An 18,157-nucleotide genomic window follows, 5' to 3' on the forward strand; every position below is an offset into this window, starting at 1 on the left:
ATAGTTGGGTGCATAGAGAGATTGATGCCGCTTTGGAAAACCAGATTTACTATCTCATCTGGCAAAAATCGTGTGACAACTAACAAGGTCACGTTTTAGAGATGTGTCTTTCAGGGCGACACCATGACCCCACTCCTCTTTTGCCTTACACTATTGCCACTATCTCTAGCACTGCGCCATTCCGACGGGTACTTGTGCGGCAAACCTGCAGATCGAAAGTACAAGGTCACTCATGTATTTTACATGGACGACCTTAAGATCTATGCTAAAAACAGAGAGCAACTGCATCTAGCTCTAGGGATTGTCGAACGATATACTAAGGAAATTGGAATGCAATTTGGGTTAGACAAATGCGCCAAGGTTTATTTGAAGCGAGAAAAACTTAATGGCATCCCTGAAGATCCTGAGCTCGTTGATAGAAGCGCCATACGACACCTTTGCGCTGGAGAGACTTATACATACCTGGGCGTGCCACAGAGTCTCATTCCTAGGCATAAAGTCATCCTTTCACCATTATATATCAAACTCGGCTTGTTTAAACATCTTATCAAAGAAATGCGGGTATCGGAGAGCGATGCTTTCATGTATATATTTGAAAAATTTCCCGATATTTCTTAAATGAATATCAATGAAGGTGTTTTCCATGGCTCACAGGAAACTGATGAATTATGATGAATTCGAAATGAGAATGACAATTAATGAGAGAGCAGCTTGGAGTAGTTTTAAAGAAATTTAAAAAACATGTTGGGAAATAACAAAGACCCTGATTACAAGAATATTGCCGACAGACTGTTGGAAAACTACTGAAGATGGGACGTTTAATGAATTTAAAGATCCATTTCCTCCCTTCCCACATTGATTATTTCCCTGAAAATCTGGAGGACTTCAGTGAGGAGCAGGGTGATATATTTCACCAAGACTTGAAAGACTTTGAGAGAAGATATCAAGGTCCTTGGGATATGAACATGATGTCAGACATCAATTTTCATTTTGCATTGTGTGTACAAATCTACTATGCGATTCCATTAGAAGAATCCATTCTTGCAACCTACATTATCTTGTTCTATAACATTTGAACTCAACTTGTGAATTAGAATTGCTTCAACGCCCGCAATTTTTTCCATAGCCCCAAAAACCCTTGAGAAATCAGCGGAATCAGCACAGATGCACAGAGAGAGAGAGAGAGAGAGAGAGAGAGAGAGAGAGAGAGAGAGAGACAGACAGAGAAATACACGGATCCACACAAAGACTCAGATTGTACTAAATACGCAAATAGACACACACACACAAACGGAACCACGTAAGTTAACACAGATCTTCTTGCAAACACATACAGCACATATATATATACACACACAGAAAGACACAGCACGTGATTGGGTCATATGGACACCGGGATCGTGAGAGTGACCCCAAAAACATAAAGGTCCACTGGTTTGCGACCCGTTCCTAGCTAAGACATCAGCCGAGAGATTAAAAGAAGGATTTGACCTCTAGATGACCTCCAAACGACATTCGGAGGTCGATTTGACCAACAGGTCAAGACGAATTCGGGCGTACAATTTTCCGCTCTTTCAGAATGCGGGGTCAAAAAATTGCATCAATCGAATTAAAGTGTTTGACCTTCATTTGACCTTGATCTGGACGTGATGGGGTTCTATAGACACCGGGATCGTGATCAGCTACCCCAAAAACATAAAGGTCAACTAGGCTGAAAGATGCTCCACCTCAATTTCATCTTGTGGCCCTGTGTTATTTAAAAGCATTTAAAACATTGGAAGCCTATACATTTTATGCAGCTGTTTTGTGGTGAAGATGAAGTGCAAGGAGTTTAATGGTACTTTCTTGCTATTGAGTAATGATAGTATAGTAGTGGTGTACTTTTAGTTATGTTAATATTTTATTTATTATTTTCATTCAATACAAACATTAACATTAATTAATATTCCTGTGAGGCATTGAATTTGTTTTAAAATTCCATTGCTGATATAAAATGCGATAGCCACTTATTGAAATTATAAGGTTAAGATTAAATTATACAATTCAAGAGATAACTTCTCGCAGTAAAACAATGTATTAAAAATAAGTAGGATGAAAACATGGAAAGCTATTTTTCATTTTAATCCTGTTCAAAATAATTTCTGTTTTTTTCATCAAAAAATTTACAAAGCACTTTGCACCAATTGTATGGGAAAATTGCCTTGGGCGGAATCGGGAGAAACTTGGTAAATATGTAGATTATGCGGGCCTAATGAACGATACGGAGCAAAAAAGTAAGAAAAATGGACAGTTTTTCCGCGCTATACGGCACTAAGCGCTTAATTTTGTGAACACAATTCTTATATGTGCTGGAAGGGGAGAGACGACAGCAGAGCGAGGTAGGTACCAAATGCTAGTTGGCCCCATCGCGCTTGTCTAATAGGCAAAACGCTTTGTCGATTTTTGATTGTTTTCTTAAATCTTTTGATTTATTATGAAGATCTTGAACGTAATTCAAGCACACTTGCAAAAAAGAGGAACCTACTGTTGCATTTTATTTAAATAACTACGTTCACTTTTTTTGATAACTATTATTGACTGATTTCAGATTACTCATTTATTCACTCCCACTGAAGTTGTTCAAATACTTTAAAAACTGACAATCGTTCCTAACGCAGCATTTCACTTGTTATTTGCATCGATTGTCACTTCCTTTGTGAATAGTCTTAAGACTGCATTAGAATATTTTTCATAAGCTACGGAATCGAATTTCTAATTATTCTTTTCTTCATTTATTGTTCTAATTACATTAATTAGTCTAGTTTATTGTTCTGCATTCATTTTCCCCATCGTCTATTTATTTTTTTATGTTTTTTCGTTTTGTTTTTCTGTTTCTTTTTTTTCCATTTGCTCTATTAAAGCATTTTTTTGGTTTTAAAGACCTCTTACATATTAACAGTTAAAAGCTTTAAAAATGGCTTTCAGAGTTCGAATTGTCTGTTATGTGTGCGGAAGATCCTATCAACCAAGACATATGGTTCGAATCGATGGAAATATTATTCCAGATAGGCAAAACATTGCGATTTTCAGACGCCTTCAACTTCGTAGACCATAACTTGAAGTTGCCGGCGATAGTAGGTTATACTTGAATTGCAATCTATCAGTTACCCTACTGAAAATTCCTATATAGGTTATATATTCCTATATAGGAACCTACATAGGATCGTATATGTTCCAACTATAGGTGCCACCTATCGGAAAGCACATAGAATCCTATATAGGTGCCTGTATAGGACATTCCCTAATATGGTACCTCATAATACGTGAGTCTTTAGGTGCTCCTTGTGGACCAAAAAAAAATCTCCGCAACGGTAGGTGCCATAGAATAGTAATGCGCATCTGAATATGGTCCCATACTGAAACATATACAGGATCCTATATAGGATCCTATGTCATTTTCCATGGGTGGCAACTGTAGGTAATATATATAGGTTCCTATGTAGGAACCTATATAGGAATTTTCAGTCGGGTAGTAACGAAATAGAGGAGCTCTAACGTGATCCCGGATGCTTAAGACTTAATTCTCTTACTTAAATAAGTAGGCAGACGTGCATGTTCTGTAATGCTGATGGTAATTTGCTTCCTGGATTAAAAGCAATTAATAGACCATATAGGATACCCGGACTGCAGATGCTTTTGTTTTTGCAGAAATTTCGTATCGAAGCAAATTCTCATCAAGACTTCGGTGATGAGGAAAACTTTAATGGTGAAGAATTTGAAGATATGTTTGGTGTAACGAAGGAACAGTTTCGAGAATGTTATAAATTCTGCTATTCAATTCCTCGGTTACGTGGACACGGTGTAAGATACGTCAGGAAAAAGGATCTTATGACTTTACTTTGCAACATGCGTCAGGGACTTTCTGATTAATTTCTGAAAGTAATTTTTCACTATTCCAGCTGGCAAGCTACAAGCATGGCCATTGCTATGGTAAAAAGAGTCTCTAATGCAGCGATTTGTTCCTGGAAATATTGGATTAACAAGCGATAACCAGAGAGGAACATGTGGAGAGACATGTGACAGCATTTGCCAATGAACTCTACAATCCACACCCAGAAATTCCCAGAGCGATTGGTACCATATATGGCACTTATGCTTACAAGGGCAGAAGAGCAGTAACTTTCGTGTACTGCGAAAATCATTCTGTAAGTATAAGGGACGTTACCTGGTGAAACCTGCTCTCATTTATGCTCTAGACGAGTCTATACTTGATATACAAGGACCTTATTTTATGGACTCACGAAACAATGATACACAAATGCTCATCATTGAATTTGAAAGAGGCGTGGAGGGTATGAGAGCATTTTTCGACATTGGCGATATTTTTATACAGGGCAGAGGATACCGAGATGCACAACAGCTGTTAGAACGATTGGATATTGAATTCAAGATACCGAACGTAATCTCGGGGATTTCTTCCGTATTGGTGATGCCATGATTAACAGATATCATCCTGTTATCGAGATACAACGTGCTACCGTAGACGCTGCAGGGGTGTACCTAGCGACTGCTCGTGAAGCTCATGGCATGCAAGCACACTGAAATCGCCTACATGAATAACAAGTACTAGAATTTCCTCGCCTTACATTAGACAAACTAAGCGTCATCACGATTGGCGTTTATCAAGTTCAAAATTCTCGGCTATTACTGCACGTGTAAATCAGGGGCCAGAACACAAATGAAGAACCACAATTCATTTAATGTATTTTATGAGTCACAAATAATTTGCTACTTAGGTTTCACAAAGCCTACAGAGAACAAAAGAACTTTATACAAATTCCTGCTTTTTAACAACAAATAACAGTTTCGAGATCACTGTTTTCTTATGGCATTCTGGAATCATAAGGATCATCTTCCCTTAAGATGGAGGTTACCTGCACCCATCACTCTCTTCTTAATTTCAATTTTGTAAATAAAACCTTTAAAAAATTCCACCTTTTAAATTGTTAATAACAATTTCGAGGTCACTATTCTTTTATGGTATCTCCGAACCATAAAAACCATCTCCGAGCGATTGGCGCAGTGCGCTATAGCTATATATACTACAATGCTCTCGGAATATACGTCTCCTTGACGTAAAGCCTTCCAGGAATTTTCGCTGATGGCTTGGCGTCCAAGGGGACGAGAGAGATCAGCGGAGTTAACGTTTGAGAAACTCGCGAGTTACACCAAGGCCATTCAGGCTAAGCCCGAAACCGGTTATAACTCACGAGAAAAGTTGTCATATAGGCACTTCGGAATACCACACTTTCTAACCTCACAGCTGTTTTTTTTTTTCAAGCGAGTTACTATTTTCAACGCTTAGCGTACAGATGTATTAAGAAGCATGCGATATATATCTTTAAAATAACCGCGCTTTGTTTCTGCCTGACGTTGGCACCTTATCTGCGCTTATGGAAGAATGTTTTGAATTTTAGATTACCTCTCGACCGCTTCGCGTTCGGACGGTTAAACCAGCGCGCGATGTATATCATTGTTATATTAACATCATTTGATATTGATCTCACCAGTGCACCGTTTTTAACGTTATAGCAGTGACATTTTATTAAATTAAAAACTTGAGCGCTGAGCGTTCGGATGTTTTAAGAAGCACGCGATATATATCATAAAAATAACTGCGCTTTGTCATATCATATCTGCGCTCACGGAATCATGTTTTTCATTTTGGACTACACCCCGAGCACTTAGCGTTCGGTTTGTTAGACCAGCGCGCGATGTATATCATAGTCGGATTATACTCATTTCATATTGGTCTCACCGGGCCATTGTTTTCAAATTTTTTGAGCAGTGATTTTTTATTAAATTCAATTCCTGAGCGCTCAGCGTTAGGCAGTTTTGGGATGCAGGCAACATACATCATTATCAAACTAGCATTTGGTACCTTCCTAGCTCTGCTGTCGTCTCTTTCCATCCAGCATATATAAGAATTGTTTTCACATAATTGAGCGCTTAGCGCCTTATACCGCACAAACTGTCCATTTTTCTTAATTTTTTCCGTATCTTTCATTAGGCCCTTATAATCTACATATTTACCAAGTTTCAGACAAATTCACCGAAAGCCATTTTACCATACATTTGGTGCAGGGTCCTTTGAATGAAATTATTGTGAAATTTGTATGGAAAATTGCACTAATTCCCAATGTATTTCAAACACGGAGTATTTTTTTCGTATTAACTCTAGATGGATCCCCTGGTATTTTTTACCCTCGCCGAAGAATGCCGATGAGAATGATGTATATATCATTTCATTTTAATAAAGCTAAAGTTTGAAAAAGATGTTAAAAAAATAAATCGCGAAAAATCTTGAAATTTACATTTTTTGGAAAAAATTATGTCATTTCTCTTTTAATTAATTAAGTTTGAAATTTCTGACGGAATTTGGAAAGGGACGACCCTGATGACCTGACCGGACTGACCAACGACCTACTTTCTGGTCAGGTCCCTGCGAGCTTGGACAGACCATCCCTTTTTTCAGGGGTCCTTTGGAAAATCGGAAATGAATTTAAGATTAAAAAATTCTTAATTTTTCAATCAGTGATGTGAAAGTTATATATTTGGAATCTACGTATTTTTTCCCTTCCAAAGACATGTAATTTGTTAGTAAAGGTTGAAGATTTGAGAAGTATTTAGTATTAAATTAAATATTAAGCTGAAGTTTCTGGATATTAAACTCCGTCAAATATTTAACTTCTTTTGGGCAAATAATGTATCATTGGAATCGCAAAAATTCATAGATGCTGATTATGCTATTTTCAAATCGCTAGCTGAGAAATTAAAGGGTTTTAAACTTCCTTACTTTGACATGCCTGTAGAGTAAAGACGCCTGCTGGGGTAAGCTAACTCACACTGAGGTCCATGAATAGATCAAAAAGTAGCAGAAAAAATTAATTCGGGGCGGACCTGACCATACCTGAAAACTGAGCAAAAAGTTTGCCGACCACTGTTTTAAAGTGGTGTAGGTTATGATTAGGCTCCTTCCAAAAAGTATATTTATTTCAACATTTAACTTAGAAAGTTTAATCAAATGAGAAATATCGGAAGTGCGGGCAGGATTCTTATTATTATTATAAATAATTTGAATGTATGATAGGTCAATCTCTTTGTTTTCGGATGAAAAATAAGATAGTTTCATTTGAATAAAGATAAAAAATTAAGAAAAAGTTATTTTTAATGAAGAAGAGGTTAGTAAGTTTGAAAGATAGGAAAAGTTCGTCGGACTTGAAAAAAGAAGCCTTTTCTACCAAACTATTTTTATTTTTAAACTAATTATCGAAATAAAATTGAATTTAAAAACATTAAATTGAACTGAATATTGCATCAAATAAGCTCAATCAACTTCGGTACAAAGGTTGCACAAAGCCCACCTTATGTTCGACACACACAGGTAAGTTGCAACTTCCCTTTTTTTGCTGCGACACTGCAGTCACAGCATCGACACTTCTCAGTTCGTATATTCGCAACATCTTCGATAAGAAAAACAATTATTCATTCATTATTTACCAATTGACTTATTATTGCAATTTATGAGCACTGTATGAATAAAATGAAAGAAAACAACTTTACGTTAATATATGTATATAACATTATTAGTAATTTTTACATATAATTTTCACTTAAATTACAAAAAAATCAATTCGAAACATTTAAATATCATGATATACGTCAAATGCGTTCATTGACATGAAAATATGAAATTGCCTTAAAGTGACGAAACTCCAACGTAACGGATCCTCTTGGGGAAAAATATGCCCCGAGTGCTCAGCATTTCCTTCTCACTTGACAGACAGCGAACAACCGACAACATCAGCCACTTAACCGCAATCTAGGACAGTCGAACTGAATTATGGTTAGGATCTGCACCAAAAAATCAGAAATATTTGTTCAGGAGAATTAAATGAATTTCGCGTGGGGCACATTTGTCCCCCGCAAGATACGTGTAAAGTTACCGCTGGAATGCGCGCAGGTTTTGCTCGACGGTCGGGAGCCAGTGTCTCCAGAACGAGGGATTTTTCGTCCCCCACCACTCTCCCATCTGGGAGCGACACATTCAAACGTAGTGTGTCGGTGAGTCGGCTCTGTTAAATGTTGCGAAGCCCAGCCTCGTGTAAAGCCGAAAATGCACGAGCAGGAATCCGAGCTCTCCCAAACTCACGAATGACGATCTAGCTGCTCCTCGAATTTATTCAGGTTTTGAAATCCCGAGTTACCTTAGAACCATTAGGCTTATTGCGAAGAAGCAAATATAATTGACTTTATGTAAATTGATATAGGAGACAAGACTTCTGGGTCTAAAATGTTTCAAATTTAGTGCTGCATGCCTTAGTCATATTTTTAGTAAATAATGGATTTTTAACAAATAAAAAACAAATTTTCGACAAAATAGTTAAATTTTCAACCCAAGAACTTACTTTAAAAAATAAATTTTTTAACTTAAACATTGTAGTTTATACTAAAGTTTTCAGTTGAAAAAATTAATTTTTAAACCCAAATAAATGCGATTTTATCAACAAAAGAAATTAATTTTTATCTAAAACAAATTAATTTTTAAAGAAGAATAATTCGCCAACAAAGAAGCTAAATTTATAACTAAAAAGACCATTTTTCAAGAAAAAAAATGGTCAACAAAATTGTTCAATTTTCATCTATAGAAACGAATTTTAAACTAAAAAAATAAGTATTCGATCAAAAATGGACTAATTAAATTTTCAGACAAAAAATGCATTTCCATCCAAAGAAATGAATTCTTGATTAAAATGGACGAATTTTTAAACAAGAGAAATAATTTTATACCAAAAAACAAGAATTTTTGACTGAGAAAGGTCAATTTCCTACAAAAAAAATAAACCAAAAAGGATACAATTAAATTTTTAGTATAAGAAAATGTTTTCTCAACAAAAAAAGAATCGAATTTTCAACAAAACAGTTAAATTATCAACCAAAATAGTTATTTTAAAAAGTTTTAATTTTAAAATAGTTTCATTATCGATGGAAGAAATGAATTTTCAGCTGAAAATTGTTTTTAAAAAAACAGACAATCGAATTTACAATAGAATAGTTCATTTTTTAAACATACAGTTGGATTTTCATTTAAAAAATTATTTTTCAACCAAAAATGGAATGGAATGAATTCTGAGAGAAAATTAAAAAAAATATCACAATTTTTTAAAATTATTTCGCAGATTTTTCATATTATATAATTTTAGAAAAAATAAGGAATTTAATTCTTATTAAGCCTTCTTGCGCAATTTTGTCGCAACGTTTTTTGTTATGTTTATGTTGGTTTGTAAAATTTGCTTTCGAATTTTAGTAAGTTTACGAAATATTCATAAATTTTGAAACGATTAAAAAATAATTAAAACTTGTAAAAAAATCAGGAAAAATCTGTACAATTCTTAAAAATTAGAAGATTAGAATGTCTGAAAATATTAGAAAAAAGAATTATTTTTCTAATAATCGTTTGAAAGTGTTTAATAATTTTTATTTACAAAAATGTACTTTAAAAAAAATCAAAAATATTTTGAAACACATCAAACGATTTCGTAAAATTTAAAAGAAGAGTGTAGAAGATTTTAAAGCAAGATGTTTCAATTTGATAAGATTAAAATGTTTTAAAAAACGTAAATAATCCAGTAATTCAAGAAATATTTAGAAGACTGAAAGAGGTTCAAATCTAATCTTAAACTTAAATTTTGTTGGAAATGTACATTTTCAAAGATTTCGAAAAAATAAACCTTAGAAGCTTTAAGGAAATTCAGAAAGATTTCAAGGAGATAAAATTATTTTTCTTAAAATTCCTGTGAAAAATTTAAAAGATTATGAGTAAATTTTTTCACATCTTGAATGCTTATTTAAAATTTTCAGAAAAATGTAGTAAATTAAATTTTTTTTTGAAATTTATTTTGTTTTAAACGTACTAGAAATACACTAAAAAACACCAACTATTTATAGGAATTTTTTAAATAAAAATCATTGTGTATCATATTCAAATAAATTTTGGCAATATTTATAAAAGTATTATTATTCTTAATTGAAAAAAAATAATCTATAGAGAGTACAGTTTTTATTGGAAATTCCACTACGGTTTTTTGTACCATGTTTGACCCTCGGCCAGAATCAAGGAAAAATAATCTAAAAATATGTTCATTAGTTATTAAAATGCTACAAAGATTTACCTTAACAATTTTTTTTCTCTTTTTATAATCATGAGATATTTCTCCATAAAATAAATTTTGTTGCATTTATTTTACAATTATTTACAATCAATTTCCCATTAAAATTATTTTACAATTAAAATAAAATTGTAAAAGCTAAATTTTTTAATTTTGAGATAAGTATTTTAAGGCATTAAAGATTTTATAAAGATTTCATATACAATAAAATAAGTATTATCAGCTTATAAATTTATATGTAAGTAATTACTATAAGATTCTCAAGAAAATGAAGAAAAAGATTTTCGAATATATCAGATGTGTCAGAAAAGATCCTAGGAGATTTTTAAGACATTTTATTTTAATTTTATAGGATTTTAAAAAATATTATGAAAATTTCTTATCTATTTAAAACGTTTTAATTTCTTCAAGATATTGGTAACTCTCTCGAGTTTTTATCAAAAATTAAAAAAATCATTCAAAATGTAGAAAAAAATTTCCTTATAATCTTCTAAATTTTCCCAAGTGTTTTAAGAAACCATGTTTACTCTCCTTAAACCTTTCGAGATTCTTTTAAAGTTCCTAAAGTTTATCTTGCGTTTCTAAAACACTTCTAAAGTTTAAATTTTTTTGAATATTATCAAGTCTACTAGATACTTCCTGAATTCACTTGATTATTTGCTTTTTTTTAACTTTTTAATCTTATCAAATTGAAGCATTTAGCTTTCAAATCTGGTACACTCTTCTTTTAAATTTTAGGAAATCGTTCGATGCGTTTAAAAATTTGCTTGAATTCTGTTTAAAGTACAATTTTTAAAATAAAAAATTTTTAAAAACTTTCACACGATTATTAGAAAAATTATTCTGTTTTTCTAATCTTGTCAGACCTTTCAATGTCTAATCTTTAAAAATTATTCAAATTTTTCCTGTTTTTTTTTTAATTCTGCAAAATTAAAAAAAAAATGCCTCTAAAGTTTTTCAGATGCTTTGAGAATATTTGAAATCTTTTGCAATATTTTGAAATGTTTAAACATAATCTTTTCAAATTAATTGTTGGAAATAAAAAATTATGTTAATTATTCCTTTAAAAATCTTTGGAAGTTTTCATTACTTTCGAATCGTTTCAAAATTTTTGAATATCTCTAAAACTTACTCAAATTTGAAAGAATTATGTTCCCTAATTTTTCTAAAATTAAGTAATATGGAAAAATTAAAACATTTTGCTTCAAAATATTTTACGTACTTTTTAGACATTTTTGGAAATAATAAAAAATGTTTTGTAATCTTTTTTCAATTTTCTGCTAGAATTCATTCCAAAAAAATTATTCGTTTATCGACTTTTATTATTATTTTTTCATTTTACATACGTATCTATTATATCTTATCAAAATTTGATATAAAAGTCTGAAATGTTAAGTGTATTTAAATACTACAATTTTTAATTTTTCCAAATTTTACCTGATTTTTTTATTTTGCAAAATTAAAAAAACGTTGCCTTGAAATTTTTTTAAATACTTTGACAATTTTTGACGTATTTTTGAATGTTATGAAATGCTTTAAAATAATATCCTAAAATGAATTTTTCAAAATAGAATTTTATTTTAATTATTTCTAGGAACCTAAAATAATTTTTTTCATTTTCGTGAAAACTTACGAAATTCTTGAAAAATCTTTACAAGTTTTAATTTTATTTGAATCCTTTCAAAATTTCTGAATATCTCTTAAACTTTCTCAAATTTGGAAGTAGATTTTTTAAGCAACATATAATTTTAAAAATTGTGTAACAAAATTGCACAAGAAGGCCTAATAAGAATTATGTTTCTTAATTCAAGATGTGAAAAAATTGACTTATAATCTTTTAAATTTTTCACAAGGAATTTTAAGAAAAATAATTTTATCTCCTTGAAATCTTTCTGAATTTCCTTAAAGCTTCTAAAGTTTATTTTTTCGAAATCTTTGAAAATGTACATTTCTAACAAATTTAAGTCTAAAATTAGATTTGAATCTCTTCCATTCTTCTAAATATTTCTTAAATTTCCTGGTTTATTTACGTTTTTTAAAACTTTTTAATCTTATCAAATTGAAACATTTTGCTTTAAAATCTTCTACATTCTTTTAAATTTTAGGAAATATTTTGAAGTGTTTCAAAATCTTTTGGATTTTTTTTTAAAGTACATTTTTGTAAATAAAAATTATTGAAAATTTTCAAACGATTTTAATTTTCTCTCAGAATTCATTCCATTCCATTTTTGGTTGAAAAATAATTTTTTGAATTAAAATCTAACTATACGTTTAAAAATTGAACTATTCTGTTATAAATTCGATTGCATGTTTTTTTAAATACAATTTTCAGTTGCAATTTCATTTCTTCCATCGAAAATGAAACTATTTTAAAATTAAAATTTTTTTAAATAACCATTTTGGTTGATAGTTTAACTGTTTTGTTGAAAATTCGATTTTTTTGTTGTTGAAAAAACATTTTCTTATACTAAAAATTCAATTGTATCATTTTTGGTTAAACTTTTTTGGTAGGAAACTGAACTTTCGCAGTAAAAAATTCTTCTTTTTTGGTAGAAAATTATTTTTCTTCTTTAAAAATTCATCTATTTTAATCAAGAATTCATTTCTTTGGATAAAAATGCATTTTTTGTTGAAACTTCTTTTATTTTGATATAAAATGGTTAAAAGTTCATCTAATTTTTGAAAATTAAACTATTTTGCTGAAAAATTTTTGGTTGTAATTTGATTTTTTAAACTGATAATTTAACCGCTTTTCGTAGAAAATTTATCTATTTTGTTAACAAAAATGGTTGTTTTAAAATTGATTTTGAAAATTTTGAAATTCTGTTTTCGGTAGACAGTTATTGGTTTGAAAATTAAAATATTTGTTTGCAAATTTAATTTTTTTCTTGGGAATTCAAATATTTTGTTGAAACTTTGATTTTTTGGGGCTGATAATTATTTTTCAACTGAAAATTTATCTATTCAATTTTTCGTTGAAACATTATAATTTTAGTTGAAAATTAATTTCTTTCGTTGCAAATTCCATTTTTTGTCTGAAAATTTAACTAGTCCATTTTTGATCGAATAATTATTTTTTTTTAGTTTAAAATTCGTTTCTATAGATGAAAATTGAACAATTTTGTTGATCATTCTTTTTCTTGAAAATTTTTCTTTTTAGTTATAAATTTATCTTCTTTGTTGGCGAATTATTCTTCTTTAAAAATTAATCTGTTTTAGATTAAAATTAATTTCTTTTGATGATAAAATCGCATTTATTTGGGTTTAAAAATTAATTTTATCAACTGCAAACTTCAGTATAAACTACAATGTTTAAGTTGAAAAATTTATTTTTTAAAGTAATTTCTTGGGTAGAAAATTTAACTATTTTGTCGAAAATTTGTTTTTTATTTGTTAAAAATCCATTATTTACTAAAAATATGACTAAGGCATGCAGCACTAAATTTGAAACATTTTAGACCCAGAAGTCTTGTCTCCCATATCTATTTACATAAACTCAATTATATTTGCCTCTTCGCAATAAGCCTAATGGTTCTAAGGTAACTCGGGATTTCAAAACCTGAATAAATTCGAGGAGCAGCTAGATCGTCATTCGTGAGGTCGGGAGAGCTCGGATTCCTGCTCGTGCATTTTCGGCTTTACACGAGGCTGGGCTTCGCAGCATTTAACAGAGCCGACTCACCGACACATTACGTTTGAATGTGTCGCTCCCAAATGGGAGAGTGGTGGGGGCCGAAAAATCCCACGTTCTGGAAACACTCCGGGAGCTGCGAAAATCGGCAGGACAAAAAAATCAGTATCTTCTCGACCGAGAAGCGGATCAGGTCGCAGAGGATTCTACGCTTCGACTAACATCTATCATCTCAGCATCTATGCACATCGGACGTCATCTACAACAGCCACCCAGGATTCAGGATAGACACACCAGACGATCTTCGGGGAACCGACAGGTAAGTGGAGTGTCCGCCAGGTTTTCGCAATTGATGCAGCACCATTTGGAAATCTGGCGGTGCATCCGATCACGGTTTTCGGTAATGTGTGGCGCGAGCGCGTGTTCCATTCTCGATCGTTTCGCCTGCGATCGGCGGTTGACAGCTACCGGACTGTCGACCGAACGACCTAGGCGTAGGGCTCGTTTCGGGAGTTACTACCCTTAGGTGGTGACTTACGTGCGAGTTCTCCGCGTTTCTCCCTTCGGGTACGATCCGCGAAACCCTCGGTTCCTTTCCCTTCGGGCGGACCTTTCCGTTTCCGTTTCCGGTTCTTGAATTCTTCCCTTCGAGCACAAGATATGACTCCCATTGATCACAACCCCTGAATTTACATAATATTTATTCTGATTACTCAGGGGGGTATCATCATATATAGATGATTTACATTAAAGTGGCAAAGAATGCAATCCTGCAACATTTTGATGATATTGCCTGATATCATAGGCATGACCTAATTCTGCGACCAGAAGTTAGATCGTGTATTCTAAATTTTATTCCCAACCTCAAAATCTCAAAAAGTTGTCATCGAATTTTACATCAGCAATGGTATTTGATAACAAAAATTATAACAAATTCCATGCTTCAAAGGAATATTACTTAATGTTAATTTTCCTATTAATAGCAAATAATAACTGAATCATTAACACATGATTAAATATATACTAATGTTATACTAACCTCACACAGAAGCAGAAAAGTAACATTTAACTCCTTCCACTTCACTTTTGCCACAAAAACAGCTTCATATTTCGATGTATCATGTTTTCACGTCTGCCGAAAATTTTAAAAATACTCTCTCTGTAAAGAAAAACAACGTTAAAAATCTGCACAAGCACGAACACATACTCTTTGGACAGTCTTCACTCTTTTTTGGTTTGCCCAGCTTGCGTATTATCGACTTCGAATTTCGATTATTCCCAACAGGGATCCAAAATTACTTGCGCATGCTTGAACTGCAAGGCGCTGATTAGCTCTAGTTCGCGCACGTATTTATTAATCACGTATAGACGCGCATCGTAGCCAATGAACGTCACTAAAATCCAAGCAAGCGCAGATCAAAATAGCTCCGTTAGGATTAGTGACTTCACTGTATGATCAGTGACTTCAAAGGAACAATTATCGTACTATTTTCCATTGCCCTCTAACCCACTGACACCTCGTACTACACGCATATAGCAATCTAAATCGAATATTGTGACAATCACACTCGACAATATCGATTAGAGATTTTATATTAAGGATCGCAAAGACACGGTAGAAAATTCAATTGACAAAATCTAGGTCACTGAGGTTAGGGACATAATTTAAAAAACAAAAACGGTAAGGCTGCTCAGTGGACCGTATGCATGAAGTTTAAATCATAAAAATAACATTGGTAATGAGCAAATTCAGTTTATGGAAAAACGACCAAAATTGCAATAAATGATTTACAAATTCAGGGATAAACGATAGTGCGAAGCACGGGATACATGATGAAAATGTGTTCGTTAAAGCCGAAGGAGCTTTAGCAAAAAAAAATTAACAATCACCAAATTACTATTGTCGATGCTTTGACCTTTAGTTTAAAAAAGCTGGGGACAGACTGAGCGCGTAGCGCGGGTTAAATAAATTGAGGCTCCGGATGCAAAAAGGAGATATAGAATTATTTTGCTGGAGTGGGGAGGCCCCTGAGCACTTGGAAATAAAGTCTCGAATTTTTATTTTTCAGATATATATCCACAATGAAAATTTAATGCCGCATCTTTTTCTCTCCATAAAAAAAGTTGTAGCTTTCGAACTGTTTACGAAAAACTGTTTTTTTCTCAGATTAAAATATTTTAAATTTTTTCACTTCAACTCGCAACGATATGGGAAGTTTTTAATATTTTCTGCTAAAACTTATAAAAAATATTCATTATCATGTTCTGCGACGGATGACGTTAGCGAAAGATTTGGGAGTCGAGCGAATTTGGAGCATGCGGAAACAGTCAGTGAGAAAGTTGTTCAGAAAGGTTCAAGGAAGTTTTCTAGAATGTTTTAACTCAATTAGAATGGTACTTAACAAACTGTTGATGTTATTATTTGCTGGCGCAATGGGTTTTCTCCCGCATAGACTACGGACCGGCCGGTAATCCGCTACTACAGCGTTAGGTACAAGTTTATCTCACAGCCAGCCGAGTTTTTGTAATTAAAAACACAGCAAATATAAAAAATAATTGTTTAATAAGTATAACAAGTGGTTTTCAATGTATAAATTGATATTTTGGTGCTAAAGATAATAATTATGTTACAACTCTCCGTATTAAAAAATAATTAAACAAATTTTTCCAACAAATAATATATTATAATTTATAAAATTCAATTTTCCTTGTTTCTTCAAACGATTTTTATTTTAACAAAATGTTTCTAATGTAAAAGACAACAATTTAGTTTGTTGTTTTTTTTTTCAAGATATTTTTCATGTATATTAAGTAAGAAATAATTTATTAATTTATTCTTAGATACCGCATTTCTGCTGCATTCAAGAACATTTCTTTCCCACAAACTATCATGCTTCTTTCGTTTTCTACAATTAGTAGGTTCCAAATTATTTTCTATTTCGTAATTGGAAAACTTCACTATATTTATATCATAGAATTTTGTACAGCTATTAGGATAAATTAATCGAACAACCCTAGAAATGGCAGCATTTAAATATTTTCATAAGAGAAAAAGAAATATTTATTTTCAGAGCGTACGAGCGTAGTCTAATTGTATATCTCCTTTTTGCATCCGAAGCCTCAATTATCGAGCGCGAAGCGCGAGTTAAATATATTATCGGGCGCGAAACCTAACATTCGTGCGCCCTAGGCGCCCTCAAACTTTTTTCTCTCACTGTTACACCTTAAGTCTCAGCAACGTAGAAATTGAAGCACTTCACAGAAGAATCACTCATCATAAGCGTAATCACTTTTGGAAAATTATCCGACTTGCCTTTAAGGGCATGTGATACTTCGTCGTGTGGTCAATCGGGTACAGTTCCGACGGCTTTTTTTCCACAAAAATGAAAATTTTTAAAAACTGAATTCGGAGATACTATAAAATATCATAACGGACGTCCCCGAACTCTTTTTTCAGGGATAATAACAAAACAATGTTATTATGCTAATTACCAAATTTTTTGCATCTGTATTATTTTGTGGTTAGGGTGATTTTTAGCTCTCTGCCATTCCGATAATGTAGGTATCTATCGTACCGATTCTGTCGGTAAGCACTCTAGAATAATTATGGTGTAATAAACCATCTTACTAGCCTAGCTGGTAATGCAGACAGATAAATTTTGAAATTTTCGGTGTAGAGGGGGTACGAAACAGCATGCAACTTTGAAACTAATGTTCAATTTTTCGCCACTGGGAAATTATTTATGAAATAAACTTTTTTGATTGCCTGCAAACAAGGTTAGTTACGGGAGATTAGTTACTGTGTTTATTTGTAAGTCCAAAGTTTTCGGCCAAAAATCTTGTGTAGTTTGGAAGTAACGCACAGGAAAATTGTAACATACATAACCTCCAAATATACACACGTTGTTAGCAATATCAAAGAAATTTTTGAAAAAAAAATATTAAAGTGTATGGGGACGTCCGTTAGCATGTTCGCTATCATTTCCCACATTTTTAAGACAAAATATTGATTATTCTAGAAAAAAAGCCGTCGGGACCTAAAACTGGTAAAATCGATATTAATTCCTAAGCGCTATGCAAATTAATCAGATTTTGCTAAATTAAAACTTTTTTGAATTGAACCAAAAAAAAAGTGTGGGGACGTCCGTTAGCATGGTCGCTATCATGTCCCAAATTTTTAAGATTGATTATTAAAGAAAAAAAACCGTCGGAACGTTGCCTTAGCAACGGTTTATAACTGGGTAAATGAATTTAAGCGTGGTCGTACATCAATAAGTAACGAACCACGTTCAGGAAGGCCCGTAGAAGCAAGTACTCC

The 18,157-nt window shown here is 32.5% G+C and overlaps 1 protein-coding gene across 6 annotated transcripts in view; it reads right to left on the bottom strand.

The window, feature by feature from the left end:
- Positions 1-18,157, bottom strand: part of LOC117174079 (ubiquitin domain-containing protein 1) — a 305,357-nt gene that overhangs the window by 250,064 nt on the left and 37,136 nt on the right. The gene's annotated exons all lie outside the window — the stretch shown is intronic.

Source organism: Belonocnema kinseyi, chromosome 6 (assembly GCF_010883055.1).
Source record: "Belonocnema kinseyi isolate 2016_QV_RU_SX_M_011 chromosome 6, B_treatae_v1, whole genome shotgun sequence".
NCBI lineage: Eukaryota > Metazoa > Arthropoda > Insecta > Hymenoptera > Cynipidae > Belonocnema > Belonocnema kinseyi.